Below are 20,725 nucleotides of genomic sequence, written 5' to 3' on the forward strand. Positions count from 1 at the left end.
GTGGACAATGTGTACGGTATACCGCTCGCGAATAAAAAGATACCGGGTTTAATGAAAGATGAAAATAATGGCGTCATCATGACCGAATTCGTCAGGCTTAGGGCAAAAATGTACGCGTTACGAGTAGATGGTAAGAAAAATACGGAAAAGGTAAAAGACATCAAGAGTAACGTCGTCTTGAGAACAATAACGTTCGACGATTACACGCAGTGTTTGAACAAAAAGATTGAAATGACGCGTCAGCAATCTTGTATAAAATCTAAATTATACGAAGTATACACTATTCGCGAGACAAAAATTGCTCTAAGTCCGTACGATAATAAGCGGTATATTGTACCCGAAACCACCGACACGCTACCGTGGGGACATTGCAAAATAGTAATGTGTAAATAAAAATCATGTATATTTATTGTAAATAAAAATTACGTATATTTATTGTAAATTAAATTATATGTATATTTATTGTAAATTATATGTTGTAACCGTTTTACTTATTTAGCATTAAATAATTATTTAATTGCTTCGGCGGGCGGTTTTTGGATGCCCACGGTACCCCTTCGGCGCGTCTCCCTGATATCGGTCTCACAACCACGAAATTCTTAACTACTCGCAAGTTAACCGAGTTGAGCGCCAGGTACGGCAGACCGCACCGTTCACGAACAGCGATGAACCAAAAGAAAACTATTGCGAGACCGATGATTAACACGACGGCAAAATTCCGCGACTAATCAGAAACAATATACCCAAAGTGGTAGAGGGGGAGGTTCGGGGAGAAACCTTGAGAGTTGAGAACACAGAAACGATAACGAACATTCGATGCTTAATATATAGAGGACAATAATATATTGCTAGAAACTAAAATATCGAGCAGTTCACATAATTAATAATTCTGGGTGGCAGTAGTCAGATTACAGGCGAATAATATATAATACCATGGGACTTCCGCGGAGATCGACACGACCGTGCGCAACAGTATCGAATTACCGGGCTTTTTACGCGCTTTAACTCGACTTTTCGGCCGCGAGGATTTCCACTGTACGAGACTTAATTAGGCCGCGACAGCTAAAAAAATCTCTCGAATGCACCGGTAACCACTTTACGCACGCTCGGGAATCTGCTCCTGTACAATAGAAAAATTTCCGACGGTGTGACTCGAATTGGTCTTTTAACGCATCACGTGGCGAGATGGTATGTGTCTCGATAATAACAACGACGACCTTGGCTCGAAATACGCCATGTATTCCCCTCGGGCGACTTGCGAAAACTTATAACAGGATCGCTAACATCCGATAGATTTTGGCCTGATATCGGAGAATTACGCTCTCTCCTCACTCTAACTACGCAAAGCGTGTCCAATATTATTACTAATAATACATACTGAGAATACGGAAACTATGGCAAATGATCGTGTGGTGTACGAGTCGTATGACGTAATATCGTTTGCGCGATCCGTAATATCGATCGCGCGGACGTGAAAATCCCGATACTCCAGAATATTATACAGACAAACGCGAAAATAACACTAATGACTGTCGGCGGCGGCGAAAGATGTAGAGAGAACTTATCTTAAATAATTCGGATGAGTGACGTGTGCCCGTCGGCCATACGATGTAATCTACTCGAAAATCTCACAAAATTAATCCACCAAAACGCGTGGCTCTACAACTATTGAGGGCGCGACTCATCCGAATTAATTACCTACAATAAATCGGCAGCGAACTCGGGTCGATGACGCTCGTCCCACCGGCAGGAACACCTCGGCTTTTTCCTTAGCGATCTCGTTCTCGCTCGCACGCTCTGGGCGACCTGCGTTCTTCCTCAAGGCTCGCCTAACAGTGCCGATCGAGAGTCCTATAGGAGACATGCCGGCGCGATAAATCGCTATCGCGCCACTTGTGGCGCATCCGCGTTACGCAGGGCCGTCCTGCGGTCCTTGCGGTCCTTGCGGTCGTCACGGCCGTGTTGGTGGGCTCCTCGTCCCGAAATTTCCAAAATCGGTTGTTGTTCGACTGGCAGACGTGGAATTCCGGCAGCGTCCGATCGGTTATCTTTCTTATCTCGTAAAATAGGCCCATGGTCAAGAGTCCTTCCGCCGCTCCGTCCTTGGGACTCCCTTGCTTCGCGCGGGTGAAGTGGCCGCCCCTTCGGCCGGTTCCTTCCGGCCCTTCGCCTCTATTCCTGTCATAACAATATAAAATTATCGGCAGCGAATAGGTATGTTGGCCACCATGAATGTAGTTAATATTGAAAAACTACAATCTGACGTCTCTCGTTCCTTGAAAGTTTCGGACTTCCGCCCTTGGCCACTCTTCTTCCTTCTTTCTTCCTCTCTGCCGAATAGGATCCCGCCGCTCGACCACGTGCCGGCAACTATTTTGCGGGCTCGTTTCGAGCTTACAGTTTCGATTTTACCTAAGCGAAAGTCAGATCTCGCTAATCTGATCATCGGGCCGCTCTCTCCCTAAATTAGGAAGACGCAGGCCCCCGAAAACCTGCCCCCGATCGGGCCATCCGGCCCTTGTGACGGACGTCCCAAAAACGTCACGTCACAACTCCCCCTTCTCGGGAGAGGACCGAGGAGGTCTTGGCTGGCGACGAGCGTCGACACCAACCAACTCCCTTCTAATCGCCAATCCTAGTTCCTCTCATTACAAAACGAGCTGATTCTCCCTACAGCAGTCCACCGCAGCGTCCACAGACTGGAAAGCACTCAGACGAACAAAAGAGAAAAGAACGCACGCATTCGGCGAAAGAGACCCCGTTGGACCAAGGAGGATGGGGACAGGAGGGCCAAAGACACAACACAAGTTTTTTACCCCTCAATCTCCTGTATTATTTTTCCCGTTTACAGTTCTGCCTGTCCGGTGGGTGAGGAGAGAAGGAAAGCTGTCGGCAGCTTAGTTCTGCCCAAGTGGCCCTTGTCCGGGTGATATGGGCCTAGGTCCAGCCATTCTGATCCGCAGCAGGGGCAGGTGCGCATCGTTACGCCCTCCCTACCGCACCCGTAACAATAGGGCTTCTCTCTCGGCTCCGGGCAGCTGGAGTAGCGGTGGCCGACCGACTGGCAGTTCCAGCACCGGTCGGCCCCGCGCGACGGTCGTCGGACTGGTGAGCGGCTTGCCGCCTCCTTACGCGTTAGGGATTCCCGCGATGAAGTCCTCCGGTTGGGAGACCGCCGTGGCTGCAATGGCCTCTGTGGCGAAGGCGTACGGGGCGAAGTCCCTACTGTGCGCCTTGAAGGGCACAGGTTGGGAGATGGGACTTCGGACGGTGATCGGCCTGGGGCGCGTACAAGCCCAACCATGGAGCTTCTTCCTCGTCCTCGTCTCTCCAGGGTAGCTCCGCTCTCCCCGGACAAAAGCGACGGTCTAGCCACAGCGGTGTCAGACCTGGGTGATGGCGTGGTCTGCACCCCCACGGTGTTGTGCGGGGGCGGGAAGGTGTGCACCCCTCTGTCTTGCCTCTCCCTGCGCGTGCATCCCGCGAGAAAAAGGTTGAGAGACTCGGTTTGGGTCTCCCGGTCCCTGGTTGTCGGGAACTCCGTCACTCGGGCGCCCCTCGTCATGCATCGATCCCCTTCCCGGAATATGATGAGCTCTTGTAGCTCGGCCCAAAATCCAGGGTTGTCCCGATGCACTTGTCGGAACAAGCTCGCGTATCGCGCTCTAAAAAGTCGCCATCCTTGATCGGCCATCGCCCTTTCCGGCAGCTATCTATAGGGTGAAGGGTGATAGGATTTAAGGTCTTTTACGTGCATTCTACCCGCAATATTTCCATCCAAAGTCGCGAGCTCGTACACCATACTTGACAATATCTTACTAATTCTAAAGGGACCGTGAAATTTCGGTGCCAACTTATTATGTCCGTAATTATTATGGCCGTAATATTATGTGCTGCAGACGACAAGACATGTTGCCGCTTCAACACCAAATCCCCAACCTTAAAAGCGGTATCGCGGCGTCTCAAATTATAATAGTTAGACTGCTTTTGGTAAGCCCGCTTGAGATTTTCCGCCACCCAATCGTTTATAACCTGCAGTTTTCGCATCCGAGTCAACCACTCTGCTGGATCGCGCTGCTCTATGTCTGCTACGCTCGTGCACTGTTCGCGCATCGAATTCGCGGGGGCGGGTTCTCGTCCGAGGTTTAAGAAATGCGGTGACGTGCTGATAGATGAATGGTGAGCCGTATTATACGCAAATCGAAAGTCTCGCAAATGCTCATCACATTCCCTATGGTCTCTCTCTAAAAAGGCAACTATCATGGTCTTAAAAACGCGGTTTACGCGCTCCACCGGATTGGCCTGCGGATGGTATGGCGGGATCGTCGTGTGGGTTATCCCGTGTTTTGTCGCGAACGCTCGCAACGTTTGGTTCGCGAATTCCGTGCCGTTCTCTGTTAGCAAAAATTTTGGCGTACTCCAACGCGAGATAACATCTCTCAAAGCTTCACAAATTTTCTTGCCGTTAGCGACCCTTAGCGCAAAACACTCCATCCATTTTGTGAAGAGGTCCTGGACCACCAAAACATACGCAAAACCAGCCCTGCTTTTCGGGAACGGGCCCATTATGTCGGCAACCACCATGGTCCATGGGCCTTCCACGACACGGTGACCCATGAGACCCGCCGGGTTGGCTTGCTCGACCTTGGTATGCTGACAAACGTCGCATTGTCTAACGTACTTCGCGATGTCCCGAAACATAGTGGGCCAATAATACGCGACGGCCAGTCTGTGGAACGTCTTCTCCACTCCAAAATGTCCAGATTGCGGTGTGTCGTGCGCCTCTCTAAGCGCTGTCTCTCTTAGTTCCTTCGGTAGGACTAGCTTCCATCTATCTAAATCCTCCACAATATCCGATACGATAGCTTTGGGCCTGCAATAATATAATTGGTTATCCACTATTTGCCAGTCCGTAAAACGTCGAAGTCCATTGGCGACCTCACCGCAATGTTTGATGTACCATGCGTCGGTCGTATTTGCGATAATTTCCGACTCTACGGCAACCATTATTTTTACCTCGGTGTCACTCTCATACATTCGCGATAAGGTATCCGGTACGCGATGCAATGCACCTTTTCGATGAATTATTTCATAATCGTACTCCAAGAGCTCTAGAGCCCATCTCGCGAGTCTACCCGTTGGATTTTTGAGGTTGTGTAGCCAGCGTAAGCTACTATGATCGGTTATGACCGTAAATTTATACCCTTCTAAATACCGTCTAAATTTTTTTATTGCCCATACCACCGCTAAACATTCTTGCTCGGTAACTGAGTATTTTTTTTCGGGATCGGCTAGGGCTCGACTCGCGAAAGCTACGACATGTTCGGTTCCATCTACTTTTTGCGTCAGCACGGCCCCTATTCCTACCGAGCTCGCGTCTGTCTGCAAAATAAACGGGACGTTAAAATCCGGGCACGATAACGTAGGTGCGGTAACTAAGTGTGAACGAACTTGTTCAAAAGCTGCGCATCTCCCCACTCCCAGCGCTGACCCTTTTTCAAAAACCGAGTTATCGGTTCGCTAATGGTTGCGAATTGTGGTATAAACCGACGGTACCACGATGACATGTCTAAAAATCTGCGTACCTGTTTGATATTACGCGGAGCCGAGTAGTCTAAAATCGATTGAACCTTGTCCGTATCTACCGTAAGCCCGTCTCGTTGTATGATAAATCCAAGGTATCGAACCTGCGAGCGATAAAACTCACATTTCTCCGGATTTATCGTGAGGCCGGCAGCGAAGATTTTCGTTAATACGCGCTCGAGCCACTCTAAATGTTCATCAAAAGTAGATGTTACTATCACGATATCGTCTAGATACGCGAACGCGTGAGGCTCCATTTCCGGCCCGATTATTTTATCTATTGTAGTAAGCGCTGGAAGGTCGCGGGCGCTCCCGTTAATCCGTATGGCATCCGCGTGAAATAATATAAGCTTTTTCCTGGGACGCTAAAGGCAGTAATCTCCCGGCTTTCTTTCGCCAGGGGTATTTGGAAGTACGCCTGGCTTAAGTCAATCGTGGAAATATATCGAGCTGATCTTAGCTTGTCTAATATGCCATTCATATTTGGCAACGGATATGCGTCTTTTTTCGAAACGTTATTGACTTTTCGGAAATCTAAACAAAATCTATATTTTCCGTTCGGCTTTTTTACCATCACGATCGGATTTGACCATTCACTATACGAGGATTCTACGATACCGGCATCTAACATTTTATCGACTTCATCACGAATCGCCTCCTGAACTTTTGGTGAAACTAGATAACACCTTTGTTTAATAGATCGGTTCGGACCGACATCTATTTCATGCTCGGTTAGAGAAGTGACACCGGGGTTCGCGACAGCTTCCGGTATCCTATCCTTTAAGAATTTCGCTAATCGTTCGGTCTGCGCGGGCGTCAATTCGGGGATTCCATTGCACACTGTCGGTATTCCGCTCGGTGATTCGAATTTATTCCTTATCGCGGGGTCCTTCACAAAGTACCATTCGGTATTCTCGAAATCCAGTCCTATACCGAATTTACACAAAAAATCTATCCCCACTATGCACGATACTGCCAAATTCGGCAACAGACAAGTCGAGATTATTCGACTTTGATTTCCCAACGTGATTGACAACTCAATTTCCTCCCGGACCTCCGCTAATTGGCCGTTGGCAGTACGAATTCGCGTAACATGATTTTTATACGTCGGCAGCTCTAACCGTCGTATTATTCGTATACCTTCGGCCCCCAGAATCGTTCGGTTTGATCCTGAATCTACTAACGCCCGCAACGATTGTCCGCGTATGTCGATCTCAAAATAACAAAGCGGCGGCAGCTCCAACGAATTCAGAGAATTCAGTGCTGTATACGAGAGACTAGCGGCTTCCGTGCCTCCAGGCGCCATGCGGCCCCCCCCTAAGATTTTCGGAGTCGTTGGGGCCCGTTTTATCGACTCCCACTTTCATCTCCCGCACACGCAGGACACGTCCTCACGGTAACTTTCGCTTTGCCACAGCGATAGCAATGAATGCGTTTCTTCTTTTCGCATTCTCTCGCAAAATGACCGATTTTTCCGCAATTCCAGCACTTGGTGTTCGCGCCGCCGGAAGCGGGTGTGACGGTAGCGGAAGAGCCTTGCAGTATCGCAGCGGCAACTGAGGTGGTGGCGGGCGTGCTATTTTCCCCCGGGCACTATTTTTCACGCCATTTTCCCTTTTCGGAATCGCCTCCTCCATCCCCGCGGCTGCAATAGCGATCGGGTTCCTAGGGGCCTTACTCGGCGGGCGGTACGCGAGATCCGGAAAAATCGACTGTTCCGGCGGTGCTCGATATTGGTTTACCGCTTCATAACTACGTTCCACTCGTGAGGCTAAGTTTTCCAGCGAATGGAAATCGTATATATCGCGTCGGTGTACAGCGATCTGTAAACGCGGCAGCATATTCTGATGCGCATAATTTAATTGCTCGTCTAGACTCCACAGGGGTCTTAATCGTTCAAACAATGCCTTTATACACGTCAGAAAATCTGCAATGGGCTCGTGTTCCCCCGCGTGCGGCCCATAATCTCATTCCGCAACACGAATTGGAAGTCCGGATTACCGAATCGCGTACGCCATGCTGACTCAAACTCCCGCCAATTACGCCACCGCCCGCGCTTGTTACGGTACCAGTACAATGCTATTCCCGATAAGAAGAACGGTATAGACTTGAATATCTCCCTATCGTCAACGGGAACTAAAGCGCGTCCCTCCTCTATACGTGTGAGGAATGCTTCCGCGTCACTACCGCGCGCGCCCGAAAATAGTAAATTCCACCGACGCATTAGCTGATACACGAGGGCTGATGAGGTAGCGCATGCGGGCCCCGCGTGTGCCTCTAGCCGCTAAGAAAGAGGTCTTTGGGGATTTGTACGCCCAAAGGATTAGGATCTATGCTCGAAATAAGACACTTTTGGACGTTAGGTAGAAATTAGTATATTTTGCAAGATTCTGTACACTTTTCACTTATTCGCGATTATAATAGTTGGGTGCGATATGTACGGTACTTCAATACTGTGCGATAATATTACTGAGTGAGCGAGAGCGATGTTAATGAGCTATGTTACTAAGCTGCTCGCGGTGCATCTTGCGCTTATTATATATCTTAATTAATTAGGTCATTGACGAGGGAGGAGTGTGGTGTCCCTGACCGGAGCATGTCTCGTGCCTCGCTTGTCAGTCTGTCTCGTCAGCTGCTTACTCAGCTTCTGAAAACTTGACCGTGACTTCCTTCTCTTTAGTCACGTATCTTTACTTTATTTTATTAATAATCTTTTATTCTTTATTCTTTCTTAATTTCATTTCCTTGGACTCTTTCCCTAATTTTAATGCTTTGCTTTAGTCAGCTCTTTCCTAATCTTTTCTCTAGTTTGCTTGTTTTATCTTTTGATATTAAGAAATTGGTCGGCTTACGACACCGCGCATAGTAATCGACAATATGTTTCCATGCTTGCGTATTTCTTTCTCGGACATTACTCGTGTTTGATTGTCAAAATTTGTCACTTTGATTATCGCTTGTCGCACGAACCGCATGTTTGCTCTCGCGAATCTCGAATCAGATTTTTGGAAAATGAGTTACCGGGGCCCTCTTTATAGAGGTGCACCGAATCGAAACCACTCAGTCTCAAAAATGTTTCTTTTTCTATCGGTTGACAGCGATATTCTCGAGCTTACCACCGAGCAGTTACAGACTATCCCCAAAATTGTTTTACTGCGAGACTTTGGTAGCTACGTGGAACAATTGTGGGACAAGCTTCCTGAACATATAAAAGCTGACTCAGAGGTTCGTATTGTCGATGCATGCAATATTATAATTTAATGTGGCAGCAAACACATATCGACGGTCAAACACTTAATAAAAGATTGTGGCAAATGGCGGCAAAAATTATAAGATGTTAAACGATAGACGTGCTATAAACGCAGTTCTTATCGTATTATATATTCCAGGCTATCACTTTTGTGGACCGGGAACTCATTTATAAACACGATTGACTAGAAGCGATCGGGCTATCAATCAATTGGATGCCGCGTGTCGTGAGCACGACATAGCTTATTCCCAAAGCAACAATCTCGGTCAATGACACGTTGCGGATAATATACTCGCCACAAAAGCGCGAACACGTATTACCGCGAGAGATTCTACTTTTGGAGAAAGAGCGGCCGCTACAGCTGTTTTGGCAGCTATCAAAGCAAAGACAAAATTCGGTATGGGGATGAAAACAAAAAAATCATCGATGAACAAAAAAACTGTGAAGAAACGAATACTTCCTATAGCGAGCGCGGTGGTATCTTACCAATTTTACCATCATTGGTAAGTTCTCGGTTCGTTGGCTGGCGGAGCAGCGGGAATCGCGAAGGCGGTGAACGATAGCAAGGCCGCGCAACGTCAGTTGGAAAAAATGCAACGTCATAATCGCGCCATGGAAGGTCACGGACTTTATCTCGCTCCATACAACCGTAGACAAGGATTCTCAACAGCGGCTAAGAAAAAAAACGTCATAATAACGATTAAAATGCCTGCCGGTGTAACAAGCAATGTAAGTAGTGATACTATGCGGGTTCTAACTCAGGTCCTCGGGGGGGAGGGGGGGGCGTCGCGGGGGGTATGACGTCACGGTGGGGAAGGTATGATGTCACGGGAGGCTATGACGTCACGGGGGGGGGCTATGACGTCACGCGGGGAAACCGCGGCGGAACGGTTGGCGCGGGGGCCGCGGAGAGAGGGGAGGGGGATCGCGGCGGAACGGTAGGCGCGGTGGCCGTGGAGAGGGGGGTGGGGTACCGTGGCGGAACGGTAAGCACGGGGGCCGCGGAGAGGGGGAGGGGAACCGCGGCGGAACGGTAAGCGCGGGGGTCGCGAAGAGGCGGGAGGGGTACCGCGGCGGAACGGGCGGCGCGGGGGCCGCGGGGAAGAGGGAACGCGAAGGTACGATGCCGCGAATAGGTGTGACAGGGATAGCGCGAGGCGGTGCGAAAAGGATAGCGCGAGGCGATCACAGGCACGAGGGAGAAGGATAGTGTCCGCATTGGTGTTGGAAAAAGATGACGTTTGCGGGAGAAAGAGATAAAGAGAGAGATAGCGCGAGGCATGCATGTAGGAAAAGGAAAGAAGGAAGCACATAAATAATCGACATATTTATTCAATATAATAATAATAATAAGTTTATTTAATAATTATGTGTATAATACAATATGTGTGTGTTAAAATAATAATAATAATAACAATAATAATAATAAATATATATATATATATATATATATATATATATATATATAGGCGCTCCTTCTGAAACAGAAAAACATTATAATTATATAAATTTAATTTTATAAATCTGACATAAATTTTAAAAAGAAGATACTCACATTATCCTCCTGGAGCCGCAAGCTCTTCCTCCCAATCCTCCTCCTCCTCTTCCTCCAAATTTTCTTCCTCGTTCGATACCTCTTCCTCTTACTCCGGCTCCCAATTCTCCTCTTCTTCATACGGCTCCAAGCCGAAAAGAGGCCGTAAATAAAAGATGTCTTCGTATTGCGTTGGGTGCACGCACGCACACTCGCGGGCTTCGCGAGTGTCACTCCACAAGGTTGCGTGCGTCCAACACAGATTTCCTCTCATCCACCGCATGTATCGGCGGTGGATGACGTCAATTTGCACGAACTAAAATATATTATTAATTAATAAATATCACACATAATGTCGCACACACATGCCAAAACACTGAACACTACTTACCAGATTAAGACGAAACATTTTTATTCACCGTTCTTTACCACTTAAACTTTTCGTCACACACTGCTCGAAACGTTATGACAGCCACGATAGGGCAGACATTGTCTCGATTAAACATTTTAGAGTAGGGGATGTATCATTTACGAAGAACGCTTACTCTCAGCTTTTGATAAGAAAACAAAAGTTAGCATGTTTCCACGAGCAAATATCTAAAGTCTTTTAAATATGAATGTATTATTATTATAATATGTAAACACTATCGAACGACTATTGAACGGTTATCGAACGGCTTTGAACGACTATCGAACGGCTATTGAACGGCTTCGAACAGCCATTGAACGGTTATCGAACAGTTATCGAATGGCTATCAAACGGCTTTGAACGGCTATCGAACAGCTATAAACGACTATTGAACGACTATTAAACGGCTAACGAAAGACTATTAAACGACAAAACAATTATTTATACACCATTCAAATATTTAAAGTCTATGTGCATGTACTGAAATGTAACATCTGTAGCCTGATAAGGTGGCTGACGCCGCCATCTAACGTCACGTACAGAAATTTAATACTCACGTACTGGGATAAGAAAGAGGAAAAGAGAAGAATAAAAGAGAATAAAATATATTTAACAATAGTTTATTCTAAATAATGTTTGGGTGAATCTTTATGATGATTCGTCCACCGATTGAATATTTTAAATACATTTTGTAAAGCGCAATTTTTCAAATGTTTTTCACAGCGCATAGTACTAGTAACATCTAGCTTATTTAACAAAGTGATATCTTCATAATCCGCATCCAAGGTCACAATAATAACGTCGTTTTTTGCATCATCGTCAAGTATATCGACCAGCCATTCTCGTTTTCCGCATCCTTTAACGTACACGATAGGAGATGCTCTATCTTCCTCTTCCGTCGCACTTATCACAGCTCTCGTAATCAAATGCCTAGCAAAGCTGTATGGAACGTTTCCACCCTCCCATTGAAGTTCATGGTGATGTCCGAGTAGCCATGAAGCTTGGCATCTCTCAGATTTTGTAAGCGCACGCCATGGTACGGGACTTGCAAAAAAGTAATGAGAGAGAACAAATCCATTTCTCAGTATATTTACTTCCTTCACTTCATAAAGTTTCGCCCGATAATGAATCCCTGTAGATCCACAAACGTTGGCGCGATCATGCTGATAATATTACCGTACGATTGCAAGAACGATGTACGACTGTTGCCGATCGTCAAAATCTCAATCTTTATATATTTTGACATTGGAGGGAATATTTGCTGATTTAGGTAATTTTACGAACTACGTTGGTCAATGGGCAATATTCGACAACGCGATCGTGCAAGATGAGACAATAGGCGGTAGTATTTGTCGGTATATCCTCCTTGCACTCAAATTCTAATCTCACGTCCACGGTGTAATTTTTTACAGACTCGTTTTGTCGCGAGCAATCGATAACCGCGAGAGGACCGCAATGTAAAAACTTTGAAATGTTTAATAGCACATTATCATTATCACATCCGTAATAAGATTTGCGAAAACGAGAGTACATATCGAACAAGAGGGCGAATCTATTTTTATCGAAATCTAAATTCAAATCATCGTAGGGATAAAATTCCGAGTTTAGATAGAGTTTAATGTTGGTCAATTTGCAGTCGTCGAATGTAGTAATATCTTTTGACATAGCATTTTTCTGCCAGTCTGCAGCGCAAAGATCACGTATCGCGGCTTCTCCAGCTGGGAAGCGGCTTTCACGGTCCATGAATGCTTGGTCGTATTATGCAATAGAGGAAATTCGTATAGATCCCAAGAGCGAAAACTGATATTCAAGTATCGCCCGCTTTCCAACGCGCGCAGCAAGGATAGTTTATTGACCTCGCTCAATATTACATGCGGCATACGCCATTGTATCTTGAATAATTCGATATTAGATTCAGCCGAAGCATTTCCAAATATGCAATTGTTGTCGTTGCGCGAACGTATCAGAATTAATTCGTGACGAGCGTTGATCATAATTCGTTTATAATCTTCGCCAAAACCCAATAGTATGTTTAGCGGCACGCAAAAATTGAAGTAAGATTCAACAGCATTATGCGACATATTCCACGCAGCATTCCCCAAGATTTTACCTTTCTCGGTTGTTAGAGAGATATAGTTTTTAATCGTGAAAGTTATTCCAACGTTTCTGTTGCGATCAATCTCCACACCGTCGAGTTCATATCGAAGTTCATCAAACATAAACGCGACACAATTGTTTTCCAATACCCCTCTTCCCTCTTCAGCTACTTTACGCACCATCAACTTTCCTTCGACGTATAGAAAACTTTCATATGGTAACGTGTACAAATCTTGATGTTGTATCGGTATCCGTATCTCGTCGCTATATCCAAGCGTTGTTTTGGCGTATGGATTGTACGTATGAGTCTCAATCTTGACGATACGATCGTCAAAGATCGGCTCGTCTCCGATATTCAAGATGTCAATCATATTGTTAAGTATTTCGTAAGGCGAATCCCAATGATTTTAAAAATTCGCGATTCAACGCGCTGAGCTTCTTTTTAACGTAACCAGATATCTGATTATTGTCACTCGATACCGCAGTCGCTCGCCTTCTCGCAAAAATTTTGTCCCTCGCAAAAATATTGTCTCTCGTGTGCTCCGTGCTTCCGTTCAACACAAGCATTTTATTTGTTAAACGCTTTATTTTTGCCGCCGTTGTATATGCAATCTTACAGTAATTTCCTCTCCTCGAAAATCGAGCAAATGTCCTTCTTGATCAACAATGCGTATCGTTAAATCAGTAATGCTCCGTGCGACGATTGGTAGATAAATGATCTGTGCTGGCGTTTCCGATATCTTATATCCTAGCGGCACGCTCGGTGAAAATTCATGTATCGTGTGTACGCGCTTGTCATTGCTGTACGCGCCAGTAGTTACGCTGCATTCTATACGAATAATATTTACGCTAATAATATTTATTGGTACATCCGATTCGTTCCATTTCCGAGGCTGTAACATACGATTCGACGAGAATCCCAACAACGATCCAGCGTTGCCCGGTTTACTAAAATTTATTCTATAGACACATTTGATTTCACTTTTTAGCGTATTATGATTAGTGCGAAGCATTATTGGATATTCATCGTGTTCTTCGCCATCAACAATATCGTGGTATCAACCATGCGTCGATGTCGTAAAATTGCACGTCGGAGATATTCGTTTATAGTGTTATTCGTACGATCCCTCGGGAATCGTAATTTCCTTATCATCGTTATCAGAATAAAATTTATTATTCCAAGAATTCACGTTCGATATCGTATGATACGTTTCAAAGTCCGTTAAACCAAGCTCGTAATCGCCATCGTTTAAATCTATAGCCGGAAAGTAGCTTACAGCGCTACTCTTGCCGGTCAACGTAAGTGTGAGTGACATGCTGGAAAATTGTCAAACGAATACTGAGTCGCGACGGTGAAATGTCAGGCTTTAAATTCATATCGATCATCGACCGTTTGAAGAAATCCAAGACACAATTGTCCACAAATACTTTGATTATAATTTTGATAGGCCATGTGATTGTATTCTATATTTGCAACATTCTGTCCTAAATATTGCACTAATACCTTGGGCGGTCGCAGGTTTCCAAAACGAAATATACTACACGATCTCCCCTCTTTGCATACGCAACCCAATGAGTACCGGAACCATCGACGTCATCAAAATTGACAATAGCGCTCTCATTTCGCTGTACACCGTTTATCGGTAAATTATTGCGCATGAAAACATCTCTAAAAAATTGTATACGCATACGTCTTGCAAGTTGTTCCAATTGTACATTGATTATTACACCGGCAGGCATTTTTATTTTGACATTTTTTTTTCTTGACCGCTGTTGAGAACCCGCGTCCACGGTTGTATGGAGCGAGATAAAGTCCGTGACCTTCCATGGCGCGATTATGACGTTGCATTCTTTCGAACTGACGTTGCGCGGCCTTGCTATCGTTCACCGCCTTCGCGATTCCCGCTGCTCCGCCAGCCAACAAACCGAGAACTTACCAATGATGGTAAAATTGATAAGATACCACCGCGCTTCGCTATAGGAAGTATTCGTTTCTTCACAGTTTTTTTGTTCATCGATGATTTTTTTGTTTTCATCCCCATACCGAATTTTGTCTTTGCTTTCATAGCTGCCCAAACAGCTGTTGCTGCCGCTCTTTCTTCAAGAGTAGAATCTCTCACGGTAATACGCGTTCGCGCTTTCGTGGCGAGTATATTATCCGCAACGTGTCGTTGACCGAGATCGTTGCTTCGGGAATAAGCTATGTCGTGCTCGCGGCATCCAATGGATTGATACCCCGATCGCCTCTAGCCAATCGTGTTTCTAAATGAGTTCCCGGTCCGCAAAACTGATAGCCTGGAATACGCAATTCGATAGGAAGTGCGTTTATCGCATGATTTAACAAACCGCTACCTCTTATAATTTTTGCTGGCATTTGTCACAATTTTTTATTAACGGTGTTGGACCGTCGAAATGTGTTTGGTGCCACGACAAATTATAATGTCCCGTGCATCGACGATACTGTTGAACCTCTGAGTCAGCTTTTATATGTTTGGAAAGCTTGTCCCACAAGTTTGATAGAAAGTCCACACGGTGTACATTTCGAGAATATGTACGTATATTCGAAATCACTTCAACAACCGAAATATCGATATTTGGAAAATTTGCTATTATCGATCGATGAAATTGGTTATTTTACATTCTCAAATAATGGTGACGTTATTTCACCGAGCGAGGCGCTTTCGAATTCCATTTTTATTTTTGACGACATGGCGTGCGATAAGCAAGATACGATAAGAGAGTACTTTGCAATGGGTCGACACTCGAGCGTCGACTGTTTCTATCTTTGTCAAACGTATGCCAAGATAACCAAGCATTTTATACGGGACAATGCAAATTTACTGATTTTATTTAAACAAGATGGTACAAACTTAAAACATGTATACAACGATCATGTAAATACTGACATGTCTTACGGCGATTTTCGCGCATTCTGTCAGAAATGCTGGCAACACAAGTATGGATTTGTAGTGATTTATAAAGATAGTTTACAGACTAATGGACGATATCGAAAAGGATTTAACGATTTTGCAATACCCTAAGGTGGTTAGTCGCTATCGATACATCGATCGAGCAACTTCTAAAAATGTTCGTCCGAGCGCAACATGACGACGACGATTGACAGTGACGATCGTGAGAAGATTGCGAGAGAGATTGTAAAAACGAGCGAATCAATCCGCAAAAAATATCGTTCTTTAAAAACAGGTCAAATGGAGGAAGACGTCGCATTGGAGAGGCACTTTAAACCAATTATCGAACTTCTAAAACAACTTGTCGAAAATACAATCAATGTGGAATCTAATGAAGCGAAAATCGAACCATCGAGTATGCTTGAAGACAAGCATCTGAAAAAAGAGTCTGGAACAAAGCGAACAAGGTCAAATATACCATTGAACGATTCGCTAATAACTTCTACTCCAAATTAATCGAAACGTAAGCGAATGAAACAATTATCGAATGTGGTTACTTCTATTCCGATAAAAGATGTACAATCGAGTCAAATATTGCACGAAAGATCGTCTCCGTATGTGGAAGAAATTTTCGAAACCACGCCTGAAACGCTTGTGACATCGGTTCAACATCTGCTACAAACGTCCGAGGGTCAAAATACATTGCGCACACATCTGGGTCCACTACGGCAAAAATATGTTGGAGCTATTTTGAGTCAAGATAAAAATAACAGTATGGATTATGTTTACGGTGTTAAATTTTGCAACGAAGGAATTATGCTTGGTGATAAAATTTTTGATGTGGATGAAGATGACAATATAATTATCGGTGGAATAAGATACGTGGGAACACCAGGTCTCTATGAGTTGATTTTCAAAAGAATACCCGACGGTGACGTATACAATGATGATGATAAAATTAAATACAAAAATATATTACTGGCGACAAATGCGCATAGACGTGGCAATGATATGCGTAATCCGGTGTTAAGTAACAAGGGATACAAGTATAAAAATATAATAGCGCCATTAATCTCTATTAAAAAAGCTGGAAGAGGTATAAACATACCGCGCGCTATGACGTTAAACGATAATAAGATCGATTAGGTGCATTGGAATGATCCCAAGGAGTTGGTTGATCGCTTGCGATTGCTGGAAGCTTCGCGTCAAGCCGGCAACAATGCCCACGACAATGAAATATTATCAATTATCGAGGAACTTTACGAAGCTGGCCTTATTATAAATTAATCTATGCGTCGGCGAAACGAGTCAGTTTGTCATTATTGTTTGTATCGAAAAATCGATTAATAAATTTGGATTATTGTTGGGAACACCAAACAACTCATACTATCAATGGAATGGATTACTAAGAAATTACGTGCGCGATAACGCTCTGTGTCAGACAGCCTCCGGCTTTGACGGCAAGGTCGCGCAAGATACGACGCGTACCGCAACCGGAAGATGATACCGATGCAGCAAACAAACAGTACGTGGAAATACGTGTCAAGCTTTTGGAGGACAGACAGGAAGAACTTGAGAAAAAAATAATCACGCTCGTGACGAATGTGCAAACGCTGCAAATAATGATGGATGAGATGCAAAAAATGCTTCGATATGCAACTCATGCGCAGACTACATCTAATTCAGCGCAGGAGAAGAAAGATATACAAAGAATATATGTGGAGGAATTATCTCATTATTGCAAATTATGCCTCGATCAAATATATCGCAAAAGACCTCTGAAAAACAGCTGCTCGTGGAAGAATTGCATGCTCCAACGAGAAAAAATTTCCCACGTAGACGTGTCATAGTACGCGGATACGACGATCTGTGGCAGGCGGACGTGGTCGAGATGCGTCCATATGCACGATTCAACAAAGGCTACAACTACATACTCACAGTTTTCGATGTATTGAGCAAGTATGCATGGGCTGTACCGCTCAAGAGTAAGAGTGGAAACGAGACGGCTGACGCTATCGCAAAGATAATTGGAGACGATGGAAAATGTCCGAAAAATTTTCAAACCGACAGAGGAAAAGAATTTTACAACGCAAATGTACAGAAACTCGTGAAGAAACACAGCATTAATCATTATTCGACGTACTCTATCATGAAAGCCTCGGTCGTGGACCGATTCAACCGAACGTTAAAGAGCAATATGTGGAAAATGTTTACGTTTAATGGAAATTACAAGTAGATCGACGCGTTGTCCCGGCTCGTTAGAGAGTACAATGCGCGAAAACATCGCACTATCGGCATGAGACCTATCGATGTTACCTCCGCGATCGCCAATAAACTTTTAAATACGGTATACAGCAACGTAAAGATTGCGGCACCGGCAAGATTTAAAGTAGGCGATCCGGTACGCGTGAGTAAATTCAAGACCATCTTTGACAAAGGTTACACGTCAAATTGATCGGTCGAAGTGTTTAAGATCGATAAAGTGCAGAAAACTAATCCCGTGACCTATGTACTCAAAGATTCGCGCGGAAATCCCGTCGCCGGCGGATTTTACGAATACGAGTTACAACGCGTTGCTAATCGCGACATACATCTCGTGGAAAAGGTAATACGCAAAAAGGGCGACGAGGTTTATGTGAAATGGCTGGGATTTGATGCAACGCACAATTCTTGGATACATAAAAATAATACATTATAAATATATTAACAATAATACATAATATGAAAGATATTTTACAAATATATAAATAAAATTGTACACTTTATAAAATATACATATAATTTACAATAAATATACATATAATTTTAATTTACAATAAATATACGTAATTTTTTATTTACAATAAATATACATGCTTTTTATTTACAACGGTATTTTATAATGCCCCCACGGTAGCGAGTCGGTGGTTTCGGGTACGATATACCGCTTGTCATCGTACGGACTTAGAGCAATTTTTGTCTCGCGAATAGTGTATACTTCGTATAATTTAGATATTATACAAGACTGCTGAGTCATTTTAATCTCTTCGTTCAAACACCGCGTGTAATCGTTGAACGTTATCGTTCTCGCGATGACGTTACTCTTGATGCCTTTTATTTTAATTCGGTCATGATGGCGCCATTATTTTCATCTTTCATTAAACCCGGTATCTTTTTATTCGCGAGCGGTATACCGTACACATTGTCCACCGCATAATCGCTGGTATCGAATCTGTCGACGTTGCGCTTTATATTCTCATATACATCTTCCCATTCGATGTGATATATGAGACTGTCGGTGTCGGTGTACATGACTTTATATTTCTCTCGATACATAGGTATCATATAATCATGGTGAAACTCGTACAAACATGTCTTGGATATGTCGAGTATACACATACCCACGTAGATTGGTTTATTAAATTTCACCTCGAGATTGCGCAATTCAACGGCGATGATTATAGTTGTTGAACGTGAGCCACTTGTCCTTATCGCTCGGTAATCGGATAGCGCACTCGTTCATATCTCGACAGTCCACCGTATGTGACTGTAACTTGTCGTTCGAGCCAAAGTAGTGCAAACATCTGTAAAAGAAATAATTTTTTATTTTCTTTTGTTGTATTATTTCTACAATGTATTTTATTAAATATATACATACATATCGCAGATATATTTCTTGTGTTCTTTTTTGCTCAATTGCGAGCTCACGAGGCGGGATAGATTCTTGATCCACGCGAAATGTCCAACGTTGTTGTCTTCAATGTACAACAGGTTGACGTGTTTGTCTTTTTTCAGCTCACTCAGATGTATCGGGACAATGTTCTTTTCCTCGATACTATATACATTGATTGAGATATCGTTGGCAAGTTCGAATTTTTTAATTTGATTCGCAATCACTGGAAACTCAATGTCCTGGAGATTTAGCACTGTTGTATAATGAGGATACGAAGATGCTCGATAAACATAACTTTCAGCTGGATGTAGAGCGGCGACCACAGACCACGCGAAACACGCATTGTCATTAGATTGCACGTTGATTACCGCTCTCTTCATCGTTATTTCTCGCGGTAATTTTATGTGGCACCCCGCGCGCAATGGATTATATTCATTTATATTTACATTTAAATCGAGTATTCGCGATAATGCCCACCCGCTATCGCGTTCCTGAAATTCTTCGAGCGATGCTAGAGTGGGCTCGACAACGCGCCGCTCGTACCATTCGCGTAAATCGGATGTGCGAAAGAGTTCATAGTTTCTCGTATTGATACTTTTATTTGCGCGTTTATCACACGTCACAAATTCACCATTGAACACTGTATTAATCTTCACATTAAAGTGTTTTTTCATGACATTTTGCACGTGTTCGAGCCCAATGTCTTTGACATCCTCGAAAAACTGACGAGGCTCGATGTGATTATGATTTATAACCGCACCAGTCAATATGCGGCTCTCAAACGCTGTATCGATCTTTCGCCAAATCAATCCGTGTTGCCGCGTGCTGCATCCTGCACCCGCGTGTACAAAACGCGTGCGTAATGAGTTCTTGAATCCCTCGAGTCGTGCGATTCGGGCAATCAGCGATTGTCGAATCCCGATCGATAATCGTGGACGTTTGATTCGACTTTGCTCTTCCAATGATTCGATATATTCGTCGCATCGTTGCTCCCACGCAATGTACTCCTATATCGAATTCACCTTTGCAGATTGCTCACGTAGATTTCGTTTGGCATTGTTTTCCGACATATTTCTAATGTTATGCCAAAAATTTTTGCTAACAAGATGTGCTTAATAACAGCTCTTGTCTCGGAACTCTTGGCGAAAATACTGACAGGGTGTGCCTATTTACCATGATTTTATATTCTATCTTGGTCTCTCTTTCCATCATGTGTATCAACTAAATCTTTATTTCGCGATTTGTCACTTACATTTTGACTAATGTCGATTATTGCATTTTTGTCGTCTAGAGA

At 44.1% G+C, this 20,725-nt stretch overlaps 1 pseudogene; it reads right to left on the reverse strand.

Annotated features, from left to right (window-relative positions):
* Positions 1-13,982: 13,982 nt before the first annotated feature.
* LOC138940839 (uncharacterized) lies at positions 13,983-20,501 on the reverse strand (annotated as a pseudogene).
* Between the last annotated feature and the right edge of the window lie 224 nt (positions 20,502-20,725).

The sequence above is a fragment of the Polyergus mexicanus genome, unplaced genomic scaffold (genome assembly GCF_030449975.1).
Source record: "Polyergus mexicanus isolate NDT 795.1 unplaced genomic scaffold, iyPolMexi1.0 SCAF_17, whole genome shotgun sequence".
NCBI lineage: Eukaryota > Metazoa > Arthropoda > Insecta > Hymenoptera > Formicidae > Polyergus > Polyergus mexicanus.